The following is a 23186-nucleotide window of genomic DNA, read 5'->3' on the forward strand; positions in this document are numbered from 1 at the left end:
GAGCTGGGATCCCACCCGAGGAAGTGGGGCTGGGACCCCTCCCTATGTGTCGTCTCCGCCCCACCCCCTCCACATCTGTGTGGCGCCGGGCGGGCACTGGGCGGGCACTGGGCGGGCGCTGGGTGGGCGCTGGGCGGACCTGGAGGGCACTGGGCGGGCCTGGAGGGCGCTGGGCGGGCGCTGGGCGGGCCTGGAGGGCGCTGGGCGAGCGCTGGGCGGGCGCTGGGCGGGCCTGGAGGGCGCTGGGCGAGCGCTGGGCGGGCGCTGGGCGGGCGCTGGGCGGGCGCTGGGCGGGCGCTGGGCGGGCCTGGAGGGCGCTGGGCGGGCGCTGGGCGGGCGCTGGGCGGGCCTGGAGGGCGCTGGGCGGGCGCTGGGCGGGCGCTGGGCGGGCGCTGGGCGGGCGCTGGGCGGGCCTGGAGGGCGCTGGGCGGGCCTGGAGGGCGCTGGGCGGGCGCTGGGCGGGCGCTGGGCGGGCGCTGGGCGGGCCTGGAGGGCGCTGGGCGGGCCTGGAGGGCGCTGGGCGGGCGCTGGGCGGGCGCCGGTCTCCGCTGGCAAAGGCGGCACTCGGCCACCAGGGGGCGCCAAGTCCTCGCTCTTGAGCAGGGCCCAGGCTTTCCCCGGCCGGCCCACGAGGTGGCAGCAACACTCCTCGAGTGTGCAGCCGCAGGCGGGGTGGCGGATCCCCAGCCGCACGGGAGACCGGGTCCCCAGCCTGGCCCCCGGAGTCAGCCGGTCTTCTGCCCTTTCCCCCTCCGTGGAGTCATGGAGGTCCTGCCTCTCCAGATATCTCTAGGCAGACCCAAAAGTCATTCCCAATATGCCCGCTCCAAAGGACCCACCGGCCCTAACTCCAAGCAGGAAAAGAGGCCGAGTCCCCACCCGCACCCCACCCCACTCCCCCGCCTCCTCACGTGGGCCTAATGGGGCAGGCAGGTCCCCGGGTTGTCGCCAAAGTGCAGACACAGGGAGGACACAGAGCGTGGGAGGGCCCCGTGTCCAGCACCCCTGCTGGCTCCACTCCGGGTTTTGGCGGCAGGCTCAGACTTGCGGGAGGATCCTGACCTGCCTGCCGACCTTGAACACTGCTCCGTCTCATCGCCCTGGCAAACCCCAAGCCAGCCAAGCGCCCATCCCCCACTGCAGGAGGAAATGGTCACAAACCTCACGGGGCCATTAACGACCTGCTGTGTCTGTCCCCCGTTCCCCATGAGGGTGACCTCGGGCCTTCTATGACCTCAACACGCATGTACATGACACACTTACGCAGACGTGCTCCCCACACAGACCCGCACAGACCCATCCTCACGAATACACACCCACAGACACAGATGCAAACACACATGCAGATACACACATGTGCTTGTGCACGCACAGCTGCACGCACACACAGACCCAGGTGCACACGGACACAGACACACGTCCACACACAGGCAGACACACACAGAAAGGCGCACAGCTAATGGTGGGCCTCTCCCTGTGGCGAGGTCGACGGGAAGGAGCGGAAAGGCTCTTGCTGTCTTCCATCATATTTATTTCTGCTCCTTTTTTAAGATTTTATTTATTTGAGAGAGAGAGAGAGCCAAGCAGGGGGAGCAGCAGAGGGAGAGGGAGAAGCAGACTCCCCACTGAGCAGGGAGCCCGACATGGGGCTCGATCCCAGGACCTCGGGATCATGACCTGAGCTGAAGGCAGCCGCTTCACCACCTGAGCCACCGAGGCGTCCTTCCGCTCCTTCTGCCCATCTCTCCTCCCTGCCCTTTCAGAGCCAGCCCTCCACGCACTCTGGGACCCCAAGCCCTTTGTCTCCCCTATGGAGACATCGCTGACGCACTCACCCTCCTTCCCTGGGTCATCGGGCTTCCCTGTCAGCACCCCATCTTTGAAAACAAAAAAGCCATAGCCCCACATCCCCCCCAGCTCTTGCCCTGTTTCTTTCCCCTCCTGCCGCTTGCCTTCACTGGCCTTTGACACTTGAACCTGCTGCCTTCCAGTACCCCTCAGGTTCCCCCACTGCAACGTGGAAGCAGCTCGCTTCCATGTCTTCAACTACCCCACCTTCTGAATTCCACAGACACTGTCTACACACTCCCTGAATGAGCTCAGCGGTCTCACACCCTCACAATCCCTGCCCTGCAGACCCCTGCCACCAGCAGCCTAGCCCTCACCTCCATCAGCAGGTATAAGGGCCCGTCCATCCGTCAGAGCCTTGAATTTTGCCTGTATAGTCTCCCCTGCCCCAGGCTTCCCGTCTCGGCACCCCATCCCTGGATCGGCCTGGACTTCCCCCTTCACACTCATTGTCTCTGCCCCTAAGTCCTGAGACCGTGTGTTCCCCTCCTTCTCCAGCGCCTTCATCTTAACATCTCCTGCCTGGGCTCCTGAAGCAAAAATAAATGATCGTGGTATTCACTGGTTTACCAGGGACTGTTCTGAGCATTGTGTATATATTTAATTATTTAATCCTCACCACAAACCTGTAGGACAGATACTATCATTAGCCTCTTCATTTTCACAGATGAGGGAACAGACACAGAGAGGTTTAGTAATTTGCCCAAGCTCACACAGCTATTAAGAGGATGTTGCGGTACTCAAGCCCCGGGCAGTTTGGCCCTGGAGTCCCCCAACGTGCCGTCCTGCTTTTCCTGCGGCATGGCGGTCAGAGCTGGGATCTCCTAGACATGTATTGTGGGTGGAGGGAAGGGGACAGACAGATGGTGGCCCAAGGGATCTAGAGCAGACAAGGAAGTGCTGCCGGGCACAGGGAGGGCGGGGGTGGGGAGTCTGTGAGCTTGCAGACAATGCGGCTTCCTGTAGCAACAAGGGCAGACCGTGGCCAGGGGTGGGGGTCCGTGGCTGGCCAGGACAGACAGAGGGAAAGGTCACCGGACAGAGATGACCTTAGTTCCAGAACTTGTAGACAAGTCACGTGCTACAGACATACCCTCTTCAGGCTCCACGGGGGGTCTGAAGACACCATCATCCTACACCCATGTTGGCTCCCAACCCAATCAGATGCCTGTCGCCTGGGACAGCCCATGTGTGCCTGAGGGTGGGAGTCAGCCTGCCTGCCTGGGTCGGTGGCGGTTGCCAGGGCTACAAGTCAGGCCTCTCCATGGGGTGCAGAGCCTGGGAGCCAGGAGTGACGGGAGGAACCCTGGGCTGCTGACGCCTGGAACCTCCTCGCGGGGAGACTCCCACAGACTCCCACAGACCAGAGAAGGGAAGGGGCAGGGCAGACAGGGCGGGCAAACGCAGGCCAGGAGGGGAAGCTACATTCTTACTCTGCAAGCCCATGTGCTGAATTTTACTTTTCCTTTTATTTATTTCTTCTTCTTAAAATCCTGTTTCTTTCCCCGAGGCACATAATCTATTATTTAACATTGGATTGTACGATTGAAACTCCCAGGCAAATTGAAAATTATTTGTGTTTGAGGTTTCAGGCATGAGGCTGAGGCAACCATTTCTGGGAGATCCTGGGAACTGGGGTGAAGGAGAAGAACCCGCAGCCCTGCTCTGTCAAGGGGCTTGGGGGGAGCAGGAGGTCTGCAGGCCCACAGGCCCTGCCCAGCGTGGCTCGGCCCTCGCGCACCCAGAGCCCACCGCCCAGGGGTCATTAATCTCCATGTGGCATTTCACTTGGGAAACACTGTCAACACCTCCCACTGGCCAAAGTCCTCATAGGCCAAGCAGGTGCAATCAGTCACCCCAGCCCCATGCCCACCCCAGGGGAAAGGCCTCGGTCACAAGAGAATTAATGACATGGGGACAAGGGCTCGCCATCATTTCTCAGAGGCTGGGCTCTCCTGGAATTGGCAGCCAGTGTTGCTGGCCTAATGGGGTCCCCAGGGGTGAACCGAGGTGGGAGGTAACCGATGGGAGGGGCTCAGGGTGGCGCCGAAGGCTGATGCGCTTAGCGAAGCGGAGAAATGTGATGGCATTTCCACAGCAGGGAAGACCAGTCGTGAGGCCGGGAGGCCATCAGCATGCATCCATTCCACATTTTCTGGGCGGTCACACGTGTCCGGGGCTGTGCTAGGCATTCTGGGAGCACAGTGATGGCTCGAGCGTGCTCCCGGCCCAGAACCAGGGCCCAGTGTCGGGGACAACAGTGAGGCTCAGGGATTCCCCACGTGGCCCTTGGCCACTCAGACAGGAACACTGGGAGGGGAAGGGGTCACAAAGGACTCTCCTGGACCAGCCTGCTGCCAGCCCCCCGCCCACAAACCCCAGATGCGGCCAGGACTCAGCCCCTCAGGCCCCTCTGTGCAGCGTCGTCCACCTCCCACCCCACCCCGTGATGTCCACAAACATCTCAGGTCCTGGACACAGTGTTTGGCACCAGGACTGAGCCTCGAGATGCACTTACCCATTTCACCTCCTGTCCTTCCACCTGTGACCCAGACAGAGCCAGACCCTGGTACCCAGCCTGGGCCCCACCAGGGCCAACAAGGGGCTCATGCCGTTAATGCTTATCTTTAAAATGAATATAACTTTGCAACCCACAGAGGATGCACCATCTTTTCAGCGGCCTCTGGAATATATACAAAAGCTTATCACAGATCTCATACACACACACACACTCATCTCAGTTTTCAAGGAAGGAATGTAAAAGCCACATGTTTAAACAACAATGACAAGAACTGGAATTTTTAACAGCTGGGCCCTTTTGGTAGCAAGTATAACAAATCAGGAGGACCAACTTAGATAAAGGAGGCCCCTACGAGGGCTCCAGTAATGTGGGGACACACACAGCTGGACCACAGGGCCTCGGGGCCTGGGACCCTGAGTGCCACGAAGACTTTCGCTATCGGGCTCACCTCCACTCCCTCTGTGGGAGGTTTCATGCTTCTCTGTCCCACTGGGGACCCACTTCCTCCGCTCTTTCTATGCCCATGGCAAACACCCAGGCAGAGAGCTCGCTGTGGGCCCTGCTGCTCAGGGGGGTGGGGGTGGACATGGCCCCTTCATTCCCAGTCCCAACCCCAGGAGACTGATGGGCCCAGCAGAAATCTGTCCTGCAGAAACTCCCAGCAAGGGGACAAGCCCGTGCGTGGAAAATGTTCACTGAAGCATGACATGAACTATCAAAGGATCATAAACAGCCTCAACATCCATGAACAAGGAAATGGATGGACAAAGTGTGACCCGCTCATGCTACCAAATACAACATCCCCCATTTAATTAAGAAAGCAGTAGTCCCTTGCATTCATTTATTCCACAGATACCTTCTGAGTACCTACTGGGTGAGACCTGCTGTGTTCAGTGGAGGGCACACCACAGTGAGCAGTAACAAACCTCAGCTCTGTCTACCTGGGGGGGTCTGACTTTAATGAAATAGTAGTACCCACAGGTGCAGCACCATGACCTTCAAAGAGCTATGATGACAACCCAGACAGAGAAGTCGGGGAGGGCTTCCCGGAGGAAGTGGCAATGGAGCCAAGATCAGGACAAGTGGGAGAGGATGAGAAGAGTATGTGCAAATGTCCTGTGGCAAACAATTCCATGGCCAGGCGAGGGACAGAAGGGGGTTGCTGGGGCTGGAAAAGAGGGCCTGTGGTAGATGTCTTGATGTGCACCCCAGGTCCCTTCAGCAAAGAAAGACTTCCAGTCCCTGGAGTGCTGTTGGAAGACAGTTCACCACTGCCAAGCCTCTTAAGGGCTAGCCCCGGCTAAAGACAACTGTCTGCCGAAGGTCACATCACACCCAATGACAATTCAGCATGGAAGTAGAAAGGCCCAGTGTCCCCACCCAGCAATTCTGAAGGGTCATCCAACTTCATGGCCCCCCATGTGTAGACAGAACAATGGCTCCCCAAAGACTTCTGGGTCCTAATCCCCAGAACTGGTGAATGTGTTGGCTTACATGTCAAAAGAAATTTTTCCACTATAATGAAGGACCATAGCACGTGGAGATGATCCTAGATTATCCAGGTGGACACAATGCAATCTCAAGGGTCCTTATAAAACGGAGGCAGAAGGGTCAGAGTCAGGGAGGAGATTGGACAACAGAGGTTGAGGTTGGAGTGATGGAAACCATCACTCCAAGAACCATGAACCAAGAATTCAGGAAGCCTTCAGAAACCTGAAAGGGCAAGGAAACACATTCTTTCCAGAGCCTCCAAAAGGAAGACAGCCCTGCTGACCCATTTTAGACTTCTTGACTCCAGAAGTGTAAGAGAATAAATATGTGTTGTGTTAAGCCACTAAATTTGTGGTGAAGTGTTAAGAGCAGCCCTGGGAAACTAACACAGCATCAGAGCCCAACTTCTCCCTCTGCCTTATCCTGCTTTCCTCCCCTCCACTCCATGCATGTGGATCCTGGGAACCCTCCCTAATAAGCCTCTTGCATGTTAATGGGATCTGCTTCCCGGGGAACCCCGCCTACAGCAGTGAGTGCTCAGTGGTCTGAGTAAGCAGATGCTGGGTGGGATTTCAGAGCCGATCCAGCCATCTTGCCTGCCTGGCACCAGGAGCAGGTGGGGCATGGTAGACCCTGTCATAACATGACCAGGCAATTGTCAACACTTTCACCATTGGCAAATTGGGATTGTTTACTCATGGATGGGAATGCAGTGGTACTTGAGAAATACCAGGGAAAAGTGAAATCAGTGGAATTAAGTGGCTAAATTTGACTAACACTTTGAGAAAAGATAAAGGGCTGAGAGCAGTTAAGAGCTAAGTGTGAGAGCCAGAAGACCCCTGTAGAACATGAGGGGGTCCTCGGTTTCCTGTAGTGAGAGGGTGGAAAAAGCTGAGGACCTCAGAGCAGCCAAGTTCCAAAGAAGACTGAACAACCTAAGCAGGTCTTCTGTGCCAAGGTCATACTCTGGTTGGGCAAGAATGGCACTCTGACATTTCAGGTGGGACATCTGAGCTGATGCACCCCAAGATCTTAAATCCCAAGATTGCCTGCAGAAAGTGGTCCAGTCTTTCCTATTCTTTGAAGAAATGCAGAGGTCTCTGCTCCACAAGACAGTGTGCAGCCCCTCCAGGATCTGCCCCACCTCCCCTTCCGGCCATCAGATTGTAGTCAGGGGTCAAGTCACAATATAACTGTTGTGCCAGAGAAGTGTTGGGCTTGATAAGGGAGGAAGGGAACTATAACCCAAAGGAGCTCTGGGACCTGTGGCCCGTAGGCACCGGCAGGAGCTAGAGAGCCCAGGTGGGACAGGATTCTGAAGGGGCTCCATCCAAGATCACATGGCAGGGAGGGGTGACGGGCAGGGGGAGGCACATAGGTTAGAATAGGGTTGGTGAGCTTATCAATATAGAATTAATATCCTAGCAAGAGCTACAGGAGATGGGGCAGAACGCTCCTGGGATGGGTTCTAGAAATGTGAACAAAGTAATGGCCCCTCATACTCTTAGAAATGCCCAAACTTCTGCGTTAGCTGGTGGAAAAAGGTATGAACAGGCTCTGCGACTTGGGTAGATTGGAATGAATGCAAGGCCTGAAAAACAGTGGAGGACCATGCTTATTGGGAGGCCCCAGTGGAGACAGTGCTTACCAAAGCAACAGGGAATGTGCCGGTTAGAGGAGGACCAGTGTCACCAAGAGCAGGTGACAGCTTGCCTCTGTAGGCCAGGGCTGCTGGTAGGAGAGGCACTCAGCAGCGATGAGGGCAAGAGCACCCAACCATAGAGGTCTAGTGTGATATTTCCCCATCAGAAGCAAGGTGGCGAGTGGTCAGGTCAGAGTGGCAGCTCATCTGGCAAGGAGCCGGTCCATAGAACAAGGTGTTCCCTAGGGGCAAAAGAGATGGTTAGCCAACAACAGTGCTACTCAATTGGTACAATCAAAGAAATCAAGAATGGATAATCAGGAGCCTGAGGGTAATCCTCCTAAAAAAAAAAAAAAGTCATGATTCTTTGCCCAGTTTCTGGATATAAGCCAGCTTTCAGTTCAGGAACCCAGTGACTGAAGGAGAGGTCAAGCCCCCAGGTTGAGCCTATAACACCAAAGCAAATGTATCTAGTAATTATCATCCTAGTTCTTCCCCAAAATGTACACTGGAGAAATAGGATACCCAAACAAACCGAGGACCGTTGGACAGGGTCTGACTTGATATTGATATGCTGAGATCTGATGTATCATGGTGGCCTTCTATTACAGTGGGGGCATATAGGGTCAGATAATCTATGGAATGCTGGCCCCAGTCTGGCTTACAGTGGACCCAACAGATCCATAGATTCACCCAGTGGTCGTGTCTGTACTCCCCAAATGTGTTATGAGAATAGACATACTTAGTAGTTGTCACAACTCCCTCATTGACTCTTTGGCCTGTAGGGTAAGAGCTTTTGGGTTTTTTTTTTTTAATTTTTTTTTTTAAGATTTTATTTATTTATTTGAGACAGAGAGAATGAGAGATAGAGAGCATGAGAGGGAGGAGGGTCAGAGGGAGAAGCAGACTCCCCGCCGAGCAGGGAGCCCGATGCGGGACTCGATCCCGGGACTCCAGGATCATGACCTGAGCCGAAGGCAGTCGCTTAACCAACTGAGCCACCCAGGCGCCCAGGGTAAGAGCTTTTGTAGTGGGGCAGGCCAAGAGGAAGTCTCTGAAACTGCCCTCTGCCCCCTTCCAAGATAGTAAATAAAAAACTGTATTGCATCCGGGGGTGGGGCAGGGAAGGGTGGCAGATATCGGAGTTACCCTTTAAAACCCAAAGGATCAGAGGGTAGTGGTCTTCAATACAGCTCCTTTGAATTGACTAGTTTGGGCCCTGCAAAAACAAGACAGATCCTGGAGGATAGACAATGGACTATTGCCAGGTAGTGGTCAAAATTACAGCCACCATGACAAACGTGGTATCCTTGCTAATGCAAATCATCATGACCTCAGTGCATGGTCTTTGGCCATTGGTCTGGAAAATGCATTATTTTCCATCACTATCAGAAAAGAGGATAGAAACCAGTTTGCCTTCAGTTGGAATGGATAACAGTAGTCATTGACAATCTTACCCCAGAAATAGAAGTCTCCAGCCCCCTGCCCAAGTACAGGCCCAAAAGATCTGGATTGGCTGGACAGCCTACAGAATATCACATTGGTCTGCCATATCAATAACCTCAAGCCAATCAGAATGAATGGGCAAGAAGTGTCTAGTACATTGTGGTCTTAGGAAGACCCATGCACTCCAGCTAGTGGGAGGATAGCCCAATTAAGTTTCAGGGACCTCTCATATCAGTAAAAATTGGGGGATCTGCAGTGGTCTGGGGCACTCCAGGACAACCAAAGTAAAGGACAGATAGTAACATCTTGCCGCCTCCAACCTCAAAGAAGGAAGCATGATGCTTGGTAGGTCTCTTTGGGTTCTGAAAGCAGAGTTCACATGTAGGAATACCCCAAACCACATATCAGAAGAAATGAAACGCTGTCATCTTTAAGTGAGTCCAGAGTAGGAAAGGGCTTGGCAGCAGGTCCAGGCTGTGGTATGAGAGATGCTGGCTTGGGCTCTGTGACCCAGAGGACCCTATGACATTGGAGTGTCAGTATTAGGAAAAGACATCATGTAGAGTTTTTGGCAAACCCCAAAGAGGGAATTAGAATCAGAGTCGTAAGTGTCTGTCACAGGCCATGCCATGTGGAAAATTACAAATCTTTTGAAAAGCACCTCCTGGCATGCTATGGGCTTTGGTATAGACGGAGTGCCTGAATGGCCATGGGACACCGTGGAAATGCTGCTGTAACCACCTGTCTCGGTCCATTCAGGCTGCTAGAACAAAATACCATAAACTGGAGTGTTTATAAACAAAAAAAATATGTATTTCTCACAGTTCTGGAGGCTGGGAAGTCTAGTTCAAGATCATGGCACCGCAAGGTTGATGAGGGCCCTCTTTCTGGTTCAGAGCTGACACCCTCTCACTGTGTCCCCACATGGTAGAAGGGGCTAGGGATGTCTCTGGAGCCTCTTTTATAAAGCACTAGTCTCTTTAATGAGCGCTTCATCCTTATGACTTACATGCCTCCTAAAGTTCCCACCACCTAATACCATTATGTTTAGGGGTTGGGATTTCAATATATGAAGTTTGGGCAGTGGGGGACACAAACATCAGAACATAGCACTGCCCGTCATAAACTGAGTTCTGTCAGACCCACCAAGTCACAAGGTCAAGTGGACCCAGCAGCAGCCATCCTAAGACAGAAGTGATGCATCTAGGACCAAGTGAGAACAGAATGAGAAGCCACACACAAGATGTGTGAGCATATAGCCCAGGCTCTCTTGTTATTCACCACGGTTGCACCAACACTTCTCTTTGTCTCACACCTACAGCCACACTGTGGGGGTCATGATGGGCTAATGAAAGAAAGAATAGCCCGACTTGGTTCACAGGGGTATTGGCTTGGTGTGTGTAGCAAGAAAAAAATGTGTACTGTCAACACCGCAGCCCCACTCAGGGCTGGCCTTGAGAGATGGGGGGTGAAGTGAAATCCCCCCAGTGAATAGAGCTCTGAGCAATGTACCTGGTTGCCACTTTGGTAGAAAGAGAAGTACTCATGGGCCCAGAAGGAAACCAATTAGAAGAAAGGACAGGGCTGGGGGGCAGTCATGGGGCGGGACGTTGGCTCAAAGTGTGAAGCTTGCTCTCTCACATGTGAGCATTCAGTGCAGAGCATCCATCATGGGAAGGGCACTAAACAACTAAATCAACAGAACGACTTAGCCAAGTGACAGTAACCAGCTTCTGTCATTGGCCTCTTGGCTGTTGGCACAAAGAGTACGTGAAAGGAGTAGCCGTGGTGGCGGGGATGGGGGCTATGGAAGGTCTAACACATGGACTCTCACTCACAAGGCTGATCTAGCTATTGCTGCCGAGGGAAGTCTTCCAGCAACAGAGCCCAGCGTTAAGTCCCAAACCCAACACCATTCCTTGAGGACACCAACTGGCCACCTAGTGGCAAATTGCCCACACTGCATCCCTTTCATCCTGGAAGGAGCAGTGATTCATTTGGTTAGGAATGAACACATATTCGGGGTACAGGTTTGCTTTTCCTACCCACAGGGCCGAGCCAGGCTACCCTCCAAGGACTTACAGATGCACCAGCACAGGACCCCCCAAAACATGTGTCAGAATAAGGGTTACAGCAAAGGAGGTGAGGGGATAGGTCATATCACTTACAACATCACCCTGAATCTGCCAATCAGAGAGAGCAATGGAAGGCTGTTGTCAGCACGTCAGATGTGCTATTTTGCAAAGATGTGGTCCCACTCTTGGGAGCCAAGCGTACACTTTATTTATTTTATTTTATTTTATTTATTTTTTTAAGATTTTTTTTTTTTAATCTGAGAGAGAGAATGGGAGACAGAGAGCATGAGAGTGGGAGGATCAGAGGGAGAAGCAGACTCCCCGCTGAGCAGGGAGCCTGATGTGGGGCTCGATCCCGGGACTCCAGGATCATGACCTGAGCCGAAGGCAGTTGCTTAACCAACTGAGCCACCCAGGCGCCCCAAGTGTACACTTTAAATCAACAATAGTTTGACATGGGCCTACTCAGTGGTATGCAGAATAATGACCCTTTTTTCCAAAGATGCCCATGTCCTAATTCCAAGAACCTGTAAATACGTTCCCTTACGTGGCAAAAGGGACTTTGCAGACATGATTAAATTGACCTGGAGATGAGTAGAGTATCCTGGATTATCTGGATGGGCCCAACATCCTTATAAGTGAAAGAGGGAGGCAGAAGAGTGTCAGAGTGATCCAGGGTGAGAAAGACTTAACCAGCCATTGCTAGCTTTGAAGATAGAAGGGAGCCATGAGACAAGGAAAGCAACCAGCCTCTAAGACTGGAAAAGGCAAGGAAATGAATTCTCCCCTAGAGCTTCCAGAAGAAATGCAGACCAGCCTACACCTTGATTTTCAGCTCAGGGAGACTTATTTCCGACATCTGACGTCCTTAACTATACATAAGATGACAAATTTATGTTGTTCTAACTCACCAAGTCCCTGGCAATTTGCTACAGTAGCAATAGGAAACTAGTACACTAAATCATAGGTAGGTAGGATAGGTCTGGGAGCCAAGGAGCAGAAGTAAGTGTGTCCTTCTTACCATCACTCCTGGCCGCCTACGTGGGGAATTTGAACTACCCATTCCCACAGCCCTGGGTTCTAAGGGTTTAGAGATCCTGGTTCCAATGAGGAATGCTTCTGCCAATGAACACAGCAAGAGTTTCATGAACTCTTAAAGCTATGGATGCTGCCTGAGCGATTTAGGGACCAGTGAGCAAGAAGAGTCCCCATCTTGGCAGGGGTAAAGGACCCTGGTCATCAGAAAGAGGTAGTTGTGAGATACACACACACACACACACACACGTGGTAGGAAGAAATATATTTAGTGCCTGGTTAATTAATCCACTTGGGTGCCTCTGGGTACCTTGCCCAATTTTAACAGTAAGTGGACAAGTACAACAACGCTGGCCTGAGGTCATGTTGGCCAGGGTCTCAGAACCCTCGGGGATGAGGGTCTGGTTATTCCACCAGGTAAGACACTGAGGCCAGGACAGTCATTAGCTGAGAGTGAGGGAAATTCAAAAGAGAGAACCAAGGTGAGAGAAAATGAGTATCAGCTGTTGCCTCAGGCCAACTCAGTGGAGGGTTGTCCTTAATCCCACTAAGCTTCGTCTTCTCTCCCCAAGAGAGAGGCACACCAAAATCCTGGATGGTCCACCCCCTGAACTTATATGACGAAGTCAAGCCTGATCATGCAAGAGATGGACTGTGTTGGACACTGTGGTCCACCACCCAGATCCCCCTTCAGTAATGAAGCACTTATCTCCCCAGCTTTTGGGGGTGCTATCTGCAGAGAGCCTCCAGCCATCAGTTCTCTTCAGAGATGGCCTAGGGTGAAAAGTGCTGCAGGGCTCAAGGTCACCCCCCCATCCATGACGCGTCCAGTGATCAATGTGGCAACACAGAGGCCCAGCATGCTCGCCCCAAAATGAGGGACAATTCTGTGCTCCTTGTGAGGTCAAACACAGCCACTGTTGAGACTGCATAAGAGCTCAGCTTCTCCCTCTGCCCACTCCTCCCTTGCTCTCTCTTTCACAAACAGGAAGGACAACTGCTGTGGACATCCAGATGAGAGGCAATGGTAGCTGGACAGGGGTGGCGATGGAGGAACGTGGATAGGTCTGAGGAGTAACTGGACAGACCATGCTGGAGGGCTGGAGGGCTGGAGATGAGAAATGGGCAAGAGGGTAAGGAAGGGGGTGGATCCAGGGTGACTCCTGGCTTCCAGTTCCCACAACTGAGTTCCAGGGTGAGATGGGGACACTGAGGAGGCGGCCAAGCTGGAGGGAGCAAGAGCATGAGCTGGACCTGTTGCATCTGAAGAACCCCTGAGACATCTCAGGGGAGGCATGGGGCAGGCAGTGGGACCTGCAGGTGTAGATCTGAGGGTCATTGAAGCTGCAGAGAGCGCGAGATTATGCAGGGAGAAAGAGCGAGAAGAGAAGGGGGCCTGGGAGTGGACAGATAGAGAGGAATGAGCCAGCAAACCAAACTGAAAAGCAGTGGGCTGAGCAGGAGGCAGGTGAACAGATGTGAGCTCTGCTCTGTAGACGTCAAGTGCCTCAGGCAGTGCGGGCGAAGTTGGGCGGCAGACACTACGGCCCCTAGAGTCTCCAAGCCCTGGAAAGACAGAAGTCTAGTTCTCCTTCCCACAGGGTCCTGCGTGGGTCAGCAGGGACTCAGCTCAGCACGGTCAGCCAGGCACCGGGTTGACGGGGGCTCCATCTCCGAACCAGCTTCCGCGATCGCCCAGGCAGGGAAGGGGCACGGGCAAGGCAAGCTGGCTCCCTGGGTCTCTGTCGCATGTCAAAGCTGGCAAAGCAAGTTACATGGCTCTGCCTAACTTCAAAGGAGGCAGGGAAGGACAGAGCTGCCCTGGAGCCCACAGAGGGAGAGAGTGGGGAGCTCTTGGTCGCACTACCGTCCAACGCAGAGAGGAAAAAGGAGTGACGGCTGAGCCAGATGCTGCTGAGCCCGGGGAACCTGCGGATGGAGAAATGGCCTCTGATCCCTTGTGACCTGAGAAAGAGGGGACTTTGGAGGCCTGAAGGGACTAAAGGCTGGAAGGTAACTTGGATTGGTCGAGGAGGGACTGGAGGTGTGAGGGAAATAAGAAGTGTTGACCACCCTTTCCATCACGCCAGCTAGGATGGGTGGAGGGAGGCAGGGAAGGGGCTGGAAGGGGATGCCTGGAACAGTTAAGAGTTTTGTTTGTTTGTTTAATGAGAGATAACTTGAATGTGTATTAAGGCCGATGGAAAGGATCCACTGCACGGGGGAGGTTAACTATGCAAGAGAAAGACAGGATGAGCTGAGCACAGGGATAAGAGGACATACAGGTCTCTATGTGCTGATGCACCTGAGACCCTCGGATTTCCTGCCCAAACAGCCCTGAGCTTACTGCCCAGGCTGCCTGGGGGTTCTTCCTCACGTCTATTGTCCTGAGGGTAGACAGCACCCACCAGTGTGCGTGCCCCCAGGTCCATGGGGTGGCCAAGGGGCGGCCACTTGTGGGGTGTGTGCATACAGTATGGATGAAGCCCCCAACAGTCCAAGGTGGAGCCAAGCGAGGTGAGGGAAGCCATGGGCCCTGACCAGCTCTTCCCATGCTGCCACATTCCAGCACAGCGCTCCAGACAATCCAAGAACTCCAAACTGAACCCAACCTGCCGGATCATTATGCAGGTATATACAGTTGACCCTTGAACAATATGGGGGGGAGGAGTGCTGACCCCCCCACACACACAGTTAAAAACCCATGTATCACTCTGCCCCTCCAAAAACTTAAATACCAATAACCTACTGTTCGCCACAAGCCTTACCAGTGATGTAAACAGTCAATTAATACATATCGTGTATGTCATCTGTACTAATATGCTGTATCCTGACAATAAAGTCAGCTGGTAAAAAAGGAAAATCTTAAGAATATCGTAAGGAAGAAAAAACACATTTACTATACTGTAAAAAATCTGCTGTCCGTGGACGTGTGCAGTTCAAGCCCATGTTGTTCAAGTTGTGCAAGAGTAAACTCTATACACATTCCCACACAAATTAGATTGGGAGTGCGCACACACACATACAAGGATACAGTTTGTATCGGTCAGCTTTTGCTGTGTGACAAACAAACACAAAAAAATCTTAGTGGTATACAACAAAAGGCATTTATTTCTCATGCATCTGTGGTGGCTCAGGCAGCCCCGCCCCATGTGGCTCATTCTGGGGCTCAGCCTGGAGGATCAGCATTTCTTCCCACTACAATGACAGGAGTTCCAAGAGGCAAGCTCAGCCACGGGAATATATTTCAAGTCTCTGCTCATGCCACGTCAGCTCACTTCCCTTTGGTGAAACCCAGTATCAGAGAGCAGAAAAGTACATTCTGCCAAGCATGAAGCTATAGCAAGTGTATGGATGTCTAAAGCTACTACAGGGCAGGGAAAAAATTGGAATCAATAATTTAACCTATCACATACCAAACTGAGTTTCCCTAGGAGGAAAACGAGATTGCTGGAGGGAAGGGGGTAATTTGTAATTAATTCTAAATACTAAAAGAATAGATGTTTTAATTTTTGTTTACAACTTACATGCGTTCCCATATTCCTCGTGTAATAAAGCAAAAATAAGAAGGCCTCAATTCTCTCCAATTCCAAGCAAAATCCTAATATGAAATTTTTACTAGCTGATTCACCTGGAAGACTGGCTAGCCATCTTTAAACAACAATTTCTGTTTCAGATCCTGACCTCAAACTATAAGCAAAAGTTAATTAGAAAAGGATTAGGGACCTAAATGTAAAAATAGAATTGTAAAACATCATAGGGAGATTGTATTTTGAAATATATCAAGATGCCTTTTCTTTTTGCACTTCCTTGGGTGACCTTCCAGCTTTTCAGCCAGAGGCTTGCATCGCCTAGAGGCAAGGAGGATGGAAGAAAGGAGAGGAGAAGGGAGGGGAGGGAGAGGAGAAAGGGAGGGAAGGAGGGAGCAGGGAGAGGGAGGAAGGGGAGGAAGGAGCTGGGGAGAGGGAGGAGGGGGAGGAAGGAGCTGGGGAGAGGGAGGAGGGGGTAGAGGAGGGGAAGGAGGAGGAGAGGAGGAAGGAGAAAGGAGAGGACAGGAAGGAGGGAAAAGGTGGAAAGGAGGAGGAAAGAGTGGACATCATCCATGCACACACGTGCCAGGCAATGCCCTCTTCCAAAAGCAGCCTGGTGGGAGGTAGGAGTGGGAGGTGAGAGATGGGAGGAGGAGTCTTTCTTTCCCTCCGACATCAACATCGACATCGAGGTGGTCAGAAACCACTGTTTTCAGCAAATGCATCAAAGACCCAATTCCAGCAAGAGAGGCCCCTTGGGGCCCTTGGCTTATAAGACACAGAAGAGCTGGCTGAGGGAGGGGGTGGGGAAGGAGGCGGAGGCCCCGAGTGGATCAAAGCAGTGACAAGGGAGGGCACCAGTACTGTGACAGAAGTGAGTGGCAAAACAAAAGGCAAGAAGATACACATTTGGATATCATTCATGCAAAAGTTTCAAACTAACACAAATGTTATCATTGTTTATAAATACATTCGTATGTTGCAAAGAGTATAAAAATGTGCTCAGGAATGTTGCAACTTCTGGGTAGCAATTAAGGGAGGAGAGAAGGGGGGCTTTCCACCGTCTGTATCATTTCATTTGATTTTTTTTTTTTTTTAAGATTTTATTTGACAGAGAGAGAGACACAGCGAGAGAGGGAACACAAGCAGGGGGAGTGGGAGAGAGAGAAGCAGGCTTCCTGCAGAGTAGGGAGCCCGATGCGGGGCTCGATCCCAGGACCCTGGGATCACGACCCGAGCCGAAGGCAGACGCCCAACGACCGAGCCACCCAGGTGCCCCTTCATTTGATTTTTAAAAGAGGAGTCTGAAGCAAATATTCAGAATGTTAACATGTATCTGGGTGGTGGTATATGGGTGTCTCTTAGATTATTTCCTATGTTTTGAAATACGCTGTACGGGAAAGAGAGGCTGTGGATTAGCATGAATGGTTTGATGCCGTAGTTTAAAAACTACGTACACACGGGTATGTTTGCGTATCCGTGCTAAGGCGTGTGTGCACGTGTCTCCGTGCCTGGGGTTCTGCAGGACTCTGGGTATCTGTGTATGCTGTGTGTGTGTGTGTGTGTGTGCTTGTGCATCTTTGTGTGGATGAACGGGAGGAAGACTGGCTGGACAAACACCAAATCATTGACACATTTCTCCCTGGGAAAAGGAAACAGGATTTTGGTTTCCCCTGCATGCATTTTTCCTGTGTGTACGTGTGTGTGTGCATGCACGCGCACACACACACGCCTGTGCAGTTTTTTTTTTAATGATAATGTATTCTTTATTAAAATTTCAATACTTTGAAAAAGACAGTGAAGACTTTCACAGTTTGAAAAATGAGAAGAATTTACCAGCAGATCGCTGATGCCCTCCAGGGCTCCTCTTTGCTCCCTGGGCCCCAACCTGGTGGGGTGGATTCCATCTATCCCCGAGGGCCCTGAGGACAGAAGAGCCTGAGGACACTTCCTAGCTCCACCTCAGGGGCATGGCCCAAAGCAGACATGAAATTTCTCTGAAGTCTTATCTTTAAATGTTAGGCAACTTTTACATTCTCCTCTTTAATGTATACATGTTTATCTTAATTATACAATCACGAGGTTTTAACCCCCAAATCTTGGAGTCAAGGGGCCATTCAAGGGGACTCCTTCTCACTCACCTTCCCCAGCTCCTGTGCACCCCCTGTGGGTGCGTGCCTAGTCAGGTGCAACTGGAGTCAGGGTGAGGGTGTAACCACGGTCTGCGGTCTCCCGGAGGCTCTTGGAAAGTCAGCTGCAAGAAGCAGCTAACCATCATCATTTCAAGAGCACTGACACTAGGCTGGGCCAAGTTCTTTGCCACGCCATCACACTGAATTCTCCCAGCGACCCATCAGCTCGGTACTCTTATTGCTCTCTTGTTACACAGGAGGATACTGAGACTCAGAGAGATTAAGCCCACGGTCACCCAGCTGGACTCAGACTGCCAAGTTCATGCGGTGCACAGACTGTCTCCCTACAGGACAGGCCCGAGGAGAAGGAATTGCCTGTGACAAGGAAGAGGGTGGGTGTACCGAGCTTTGGCCGGAGGGAGGAGCCCGGGACAGGGTTTCTGCTTCCCTGTCTCATGTCTGTTTTACCCTTGGACCCATTCAAGAGCAGCCGTAAGGCCCTTTGTGTTGTGAGCCCAAGGCCACCTCAGTGGCCCCTTGGAGCCAGAGTGGCAGCCACGCAAAGTCATTTAGGGGCAAGACTTGGCATTTAAGGCTGTTCTCCCAGGGATACAGACTACGCTTGCATTGAGTGACCTGGAGAACCCTAGAGAGGGCCTCACTGGCCCCCAGGGACTGCAACGGCTTTCTAGAAATCTTTTCTATGTGTTGCACAGTGAGAGTGGTCCTGAGGGCTGCTTTTGTGCTTCTTCCCACTATTGGGTGCCAGGGCCCATGTGGAGATCCATTGCCCTCCTGAACCACGGCACAGGTGCTGCTCAGGGAACAGGGAACAGCCTCATCCCCCACGCCCTAACCGCCTGCTGGGAGGACCTCGGGACTTTACTAATGCAGCCGGCCCCAGGCCACTTGCTCTGCCAGGCCACCTCCATGTTTGGGTCCGGTGTCTCCTGGGAAGGAGGACCTGGAGTAGCATAGCTGTTTTAAGCTCCCCTGAGGTGCCTTTGGGGCTTGGGGCCTCTCTTCACTCTTTAGCTTCTACCTTCCTTCCAGCTCAGTGTTCCCTGGGCTGCAGCCCCCAGAACCGAGTCCATTCTCCCCTCCTCCCCCCTGGACTGTGCCCAGGGTCCATCTTCCTCCCCAGTGCTCAGGGCAGCAACGCTGGCTGCACAGGACAAGGGCTAAACCTGATTGGTCCAAGCTAATCCCCTTCCCAGCGACTGGCTTGTAAGTTGGCCAATGGGATCCTTTCCCTGCTCTCCATGCCTCGCCAAGTAGGTATGAAGCTTGGAGCTACATGAATCTTGAGACCAGAGAGGAACAGGTGTGAGGACAGGCCAATGTGTGGAGGACCGCAGAGTAGAGTGAGGGAGGGTAGCCTGGGTCCTTGAATACACTGCTAAGCCACTCAGACTCCACTTGCCATTTTGTGAGACAATCAGCTTTCCCCATCTTGAAGGTTTGGTTATTTGCACCCATGTTCACATAGACGAATCTGGTAAAAACAATGAAACTTCCCTTGGAAAAAAAGGCTCAGATGCAGAGTGTTGAGCAATTGTGGGGGGTGGTGGGGAGATCTCCTGGTCCCCCAGAGGCCATCCACAGGCTACCACTAGGTAAGAAATGCCTGGTCAGGAGATCTCAGTCTTTGGTCATTACTGTCTCCCCCCATGCCGGCTCTCTGGGAAAGCAGGTTGGCTCAGTGCTGAGCAGACCACCAGGTGGAAGGCAGGAAGGATGAGGTGGTCTGTAACACCCAGAGGCAATCCCTGCTTTCTGTCCCACCAGAAACCATAAGTGCCCCTGAGCATAGTGCTGGGGAGTGGGCAGACCTCCGTGAGAGCAGGCTGGTTGTATTTTATCCGTTTCAAGGACAGGTAGGGGCACTCTGTCACCCCCCCACCACCACTGCCACCCCAGGACAGGTTTGGACCTCCACTCTCCAGGAAGTGGGTCCACAGCTGACAGTCACATGTTTCAGCTCTCCAGGTTCTCTGAGGTCCTAACCAGGAGGGATTTCTGGGGTGGAGGCCACGTGGATGTGAGACTGATCTCTGAGCCAGGCCAGCTCCATCCTATCCTGGTCAGGGGCCATCTCTGAGCCTCGATGTGGGCACAGACCTAGGAGGGCCAGGCTTTCAGCCTAGGGGGCCTGGGGTTGGGGGAGGAGATAGCCTGGCTGTAACATCCCGGCATTCCCTGCACCCCAGGATGGGGGGCAGCAGCTGTGTCTCAGCCTGTTCATCTGCTGTCAGTCTGATCGCACCCTTCCTGAGAAGGCCAAGTTAGTCCAGCAGACTCTGGGATCTCATTTTGAGCTCATTTTACTTTCCTTACTGAGGTCCTCATTTCTAACCATTATCAGCAAACAGCAACGACAAAGTACAAAAGTGCACCGGAAGTCACTATGAAACATCTGGGGACTAAGGTCTTGTCTGCAGGATCTGGATGCAGGGCCTGGCACCCGCAGGGTGCTTCACGTGAGCACCTGCAGAGGAGCCTCAAAGGAAACACAGGTTTGAACCCGCTTTTTAAAATATGAACCATAATGGCGTAAGCTCTAGTTCAATCTACTGATAAAGCAAGTTACATTCTGATTAGACTCACATCCAATTTTGTCTCTCAGACCACAGTAGTGAAATGAGATGTATTTCACAAGATGTTTCCTAATTATACATCTTCAATTAAAAAAAAAAAGCCTCGCCATTGCATGATATACCACAGATCATTAAATGCCTATCACAATCCATGCCCAAGTCTTTTAATGCAAAAGATGGTTGACATTTAACTGGGAACTTTTAAAACACTTGAGAATAAATTATGACCCAAACTTACTCTTCTAATGACACGTATAAAGTTCAGGTCTTTAATAAAAGGATTCAGGAATACGAAAACAAAGTTCCCAGCAATATTAAGGAAATAAAGGTCCTGCAAAATGGTCAGTTCTTGTTTTGATTAAGTTGTGCATTTTTAATATAGTTGGTATAAAGTGAAACCCTTAAAAAAACATGCAGGAATTTAAAATAAAGTGGAACATCCTATTTTCAGGGTCACCAGTACCACAGTGACATTTGTCTCTTAAACAATGACACTTAGTATCTCTGTAGTTCCAGGAATACTTTTGAAGTGTCATATTAAAACCAATCTCATGGCCTTGAGGCAAAGAGAAGCAATTAGTCTTGGAGTTGTGAATAAATAAAAATCCATTTATACACCCGTCCTTGACATGTACCTTGCAAATCTTAGAAACTTCATCTAGTGGGAAAAGAAATGTTAAATCATGAATACCAACACTAAACATATCACCATGTGGCTTCCTAAAACAGTTTGGTTTATACCAATCTTTTAAGTATGAATTTATATGTATATATTCATCCATGTTGAACACAAAACAAAGCCATTCTAGCTGGCACCTAGGAGAGGGTGGGGGAGGAGTGAGGGACACCAGGGGCCCCAAGGGCCATGACAAGTAGGTTTTCAGTGTGTCTGCTCCTCAAACAGGAGCCTGGTGCGTTTTTCCATATGCTCCCCTTCCCTCAAACACTCAAAGACCTGGAAATGGGGTAGGTTCTGTCCCGGAAGAAGTTTGGGGTAGGTATCCACGCCCTGCTCCGTTTGTGATCCCAGCCCCATATTTAAAGGAGGACTCAGGAGGTCGAAGTATTTGGACACTTGCTTCACTTCCAGTGTGGGTCCGTTCCTTCAGTGCTGGGTGGGGTGAATGTGGATGGGTGACTTTGCTGTTCCGGAGCGGCTGGGGCAGTCGGCCACCTAGGAGGGTAGACCTCCCGGGCCTGGGCTGACCTGGCCCCAGTGCAGAGAGCAGAGAGTGGTGCTGCCAGGTCAGAGCTAGGAGCCAGAAGCCCGGAGACTCCAGGGCGTGGGGAGCTGAGTGGGCAGCTCGTGGGCCCCGATGGAGCCGCTGCACAGATCCCTGACCTACTTCCAGGCCCCCGTTCTGTTCTAGGAGCCGCTAAAAATCCATAAATTAAGGAAATTAACTGATGGGGCCTGCGGCATCTTTGTAAGCTATTTAAATCTATAAATTTACAACATCTTCTGCATATATCAAGTAATTGAACTAACTGCAGGGATGTAACTTTAATGAGAAAATTTCCCCCTTCTCCTGTAGTTCGAGCTCTAAAATAAATAAATAAATAAAACCTTCCCTTAGGAGGAAAGTTTCTGCTTATTCCCGCGTGGAGAAGTTACAGAAGCGCTGTCCGGGCGCTCTTACCACGCGCGAGGTGCCCTAGTGAAGGGAAGCAGGCCCTGACTTGGTCCTTCTGCCACCAGCGCCCCCCGCCCCCCACCCCAGCCCCGGGCCGCCCCCCCCCGCCCCGCTCCGTGATCGAGGCCGCTAGAGGGCGTCTAGGTCCCGCAGAGCTCCGGGTGGGGGCCCCCGCGCCGCTCCCGGCGGGAGCGCACCCGCCCTCCAGCCCGAGCCTGCCTCTGGCCCGGGCGTCCCCGGAGCCGGACGGGGGCGCAGTGCAGGCCAGGCGCGCTGGAGACTCCGCGCTCCGTTTCCTAGGAGTCGGGAAATGGAGTTGGGGGGTGGGGGGGGAGCGGGCGGGGCGCACGGGAAAGAGGAGAAAGAGGAAGGGGGGAGGAGGTAGGAGAGGAGGAGGAAGGGGCAGCCGACCGGGGGACCTGGGAGGGACGCCCCGGGCGCTGGCCTCGGCGCCCGGGGGAGTCTTGGCCGCAAACGTCTCCGCCGCGCCGGGCGCGGAGAGGAAATGGCGCGTCTGGCCGCGGGCGACCGGCTGGGCGCCCCCCGCGCGCCCCTCCCCCGCGGTGGCCGACCGCGTGTCCGCAGACGTCACGGGCGCCGCTGCTCCCCGGCAGAGGGGCAGTCGGGGCCGAGACCCGGGGAGGGAGGCCGTGAGGGGGAGGGGCGGCCCTGGCCCCCGGCTCCGCTCCAGCCCGGCCGACTCGCAGCCCAGTTTCTTCCCAAGTCCCGCCCCTACCCCCGGGCGCCGCGGCGGCGGCTGCTCTCCTCTTTGTAACCGAAGAGTCAAGAAATGTGAGAAACGTGCCCTGTGTTACTTATTTGGGAGCCGAAAATTTATGCCCAGCTGAAAGCGCCCGGGGAAATATTACATCAGATGAAATGACAATGATTAAAATCAGCTTCTCCCCCGCCCCCTCCCGAGCCCGGAGGAGGCCCGGGCGCCGCGTGGCCGGCCGGCGGGGGGCGGGGGGCTGGGCGGCGGAGGGCGCGGGGGCCCGGGCGCACCGCTCCCGGGAGGGTCCTGGCGGAGGCCCCGGCGGGAAGGCGCGGGCTCCGGGAGGGGCGGGTGGGGATCGCCCGGCGAAAGGAGGGGAAACAGCGCATTTTTGTCGCCGAGCGCGGCAGGCGCGGGCGCGCGGAGCTAATTGCGACTCTAATCCTCTGCCCCGCGGCGCAGCCGAGCCCCGAGCCAGGAGTCGCCGCGCGCTCCCGCTCGCGCTCGCCGCGCTGGGTAA

This window comes from Mirounga angustirostris, unplaced genomic scaffold (genome assembly GCF_029215605.1).
Source record: "Mirounga angustirostris isolate CCGP_5_RB_7025 unplaced genomic scaffold, mMirAng1.0.hap1 SCAF_16, whole genome shotgun sequence".
Classification (NCBI taxonomy): Eukaryota; Metazoa; Chordata; class Mammalia; order Carnivora; family Phocidae; genus Mirounga; species Mirounga angustirostris.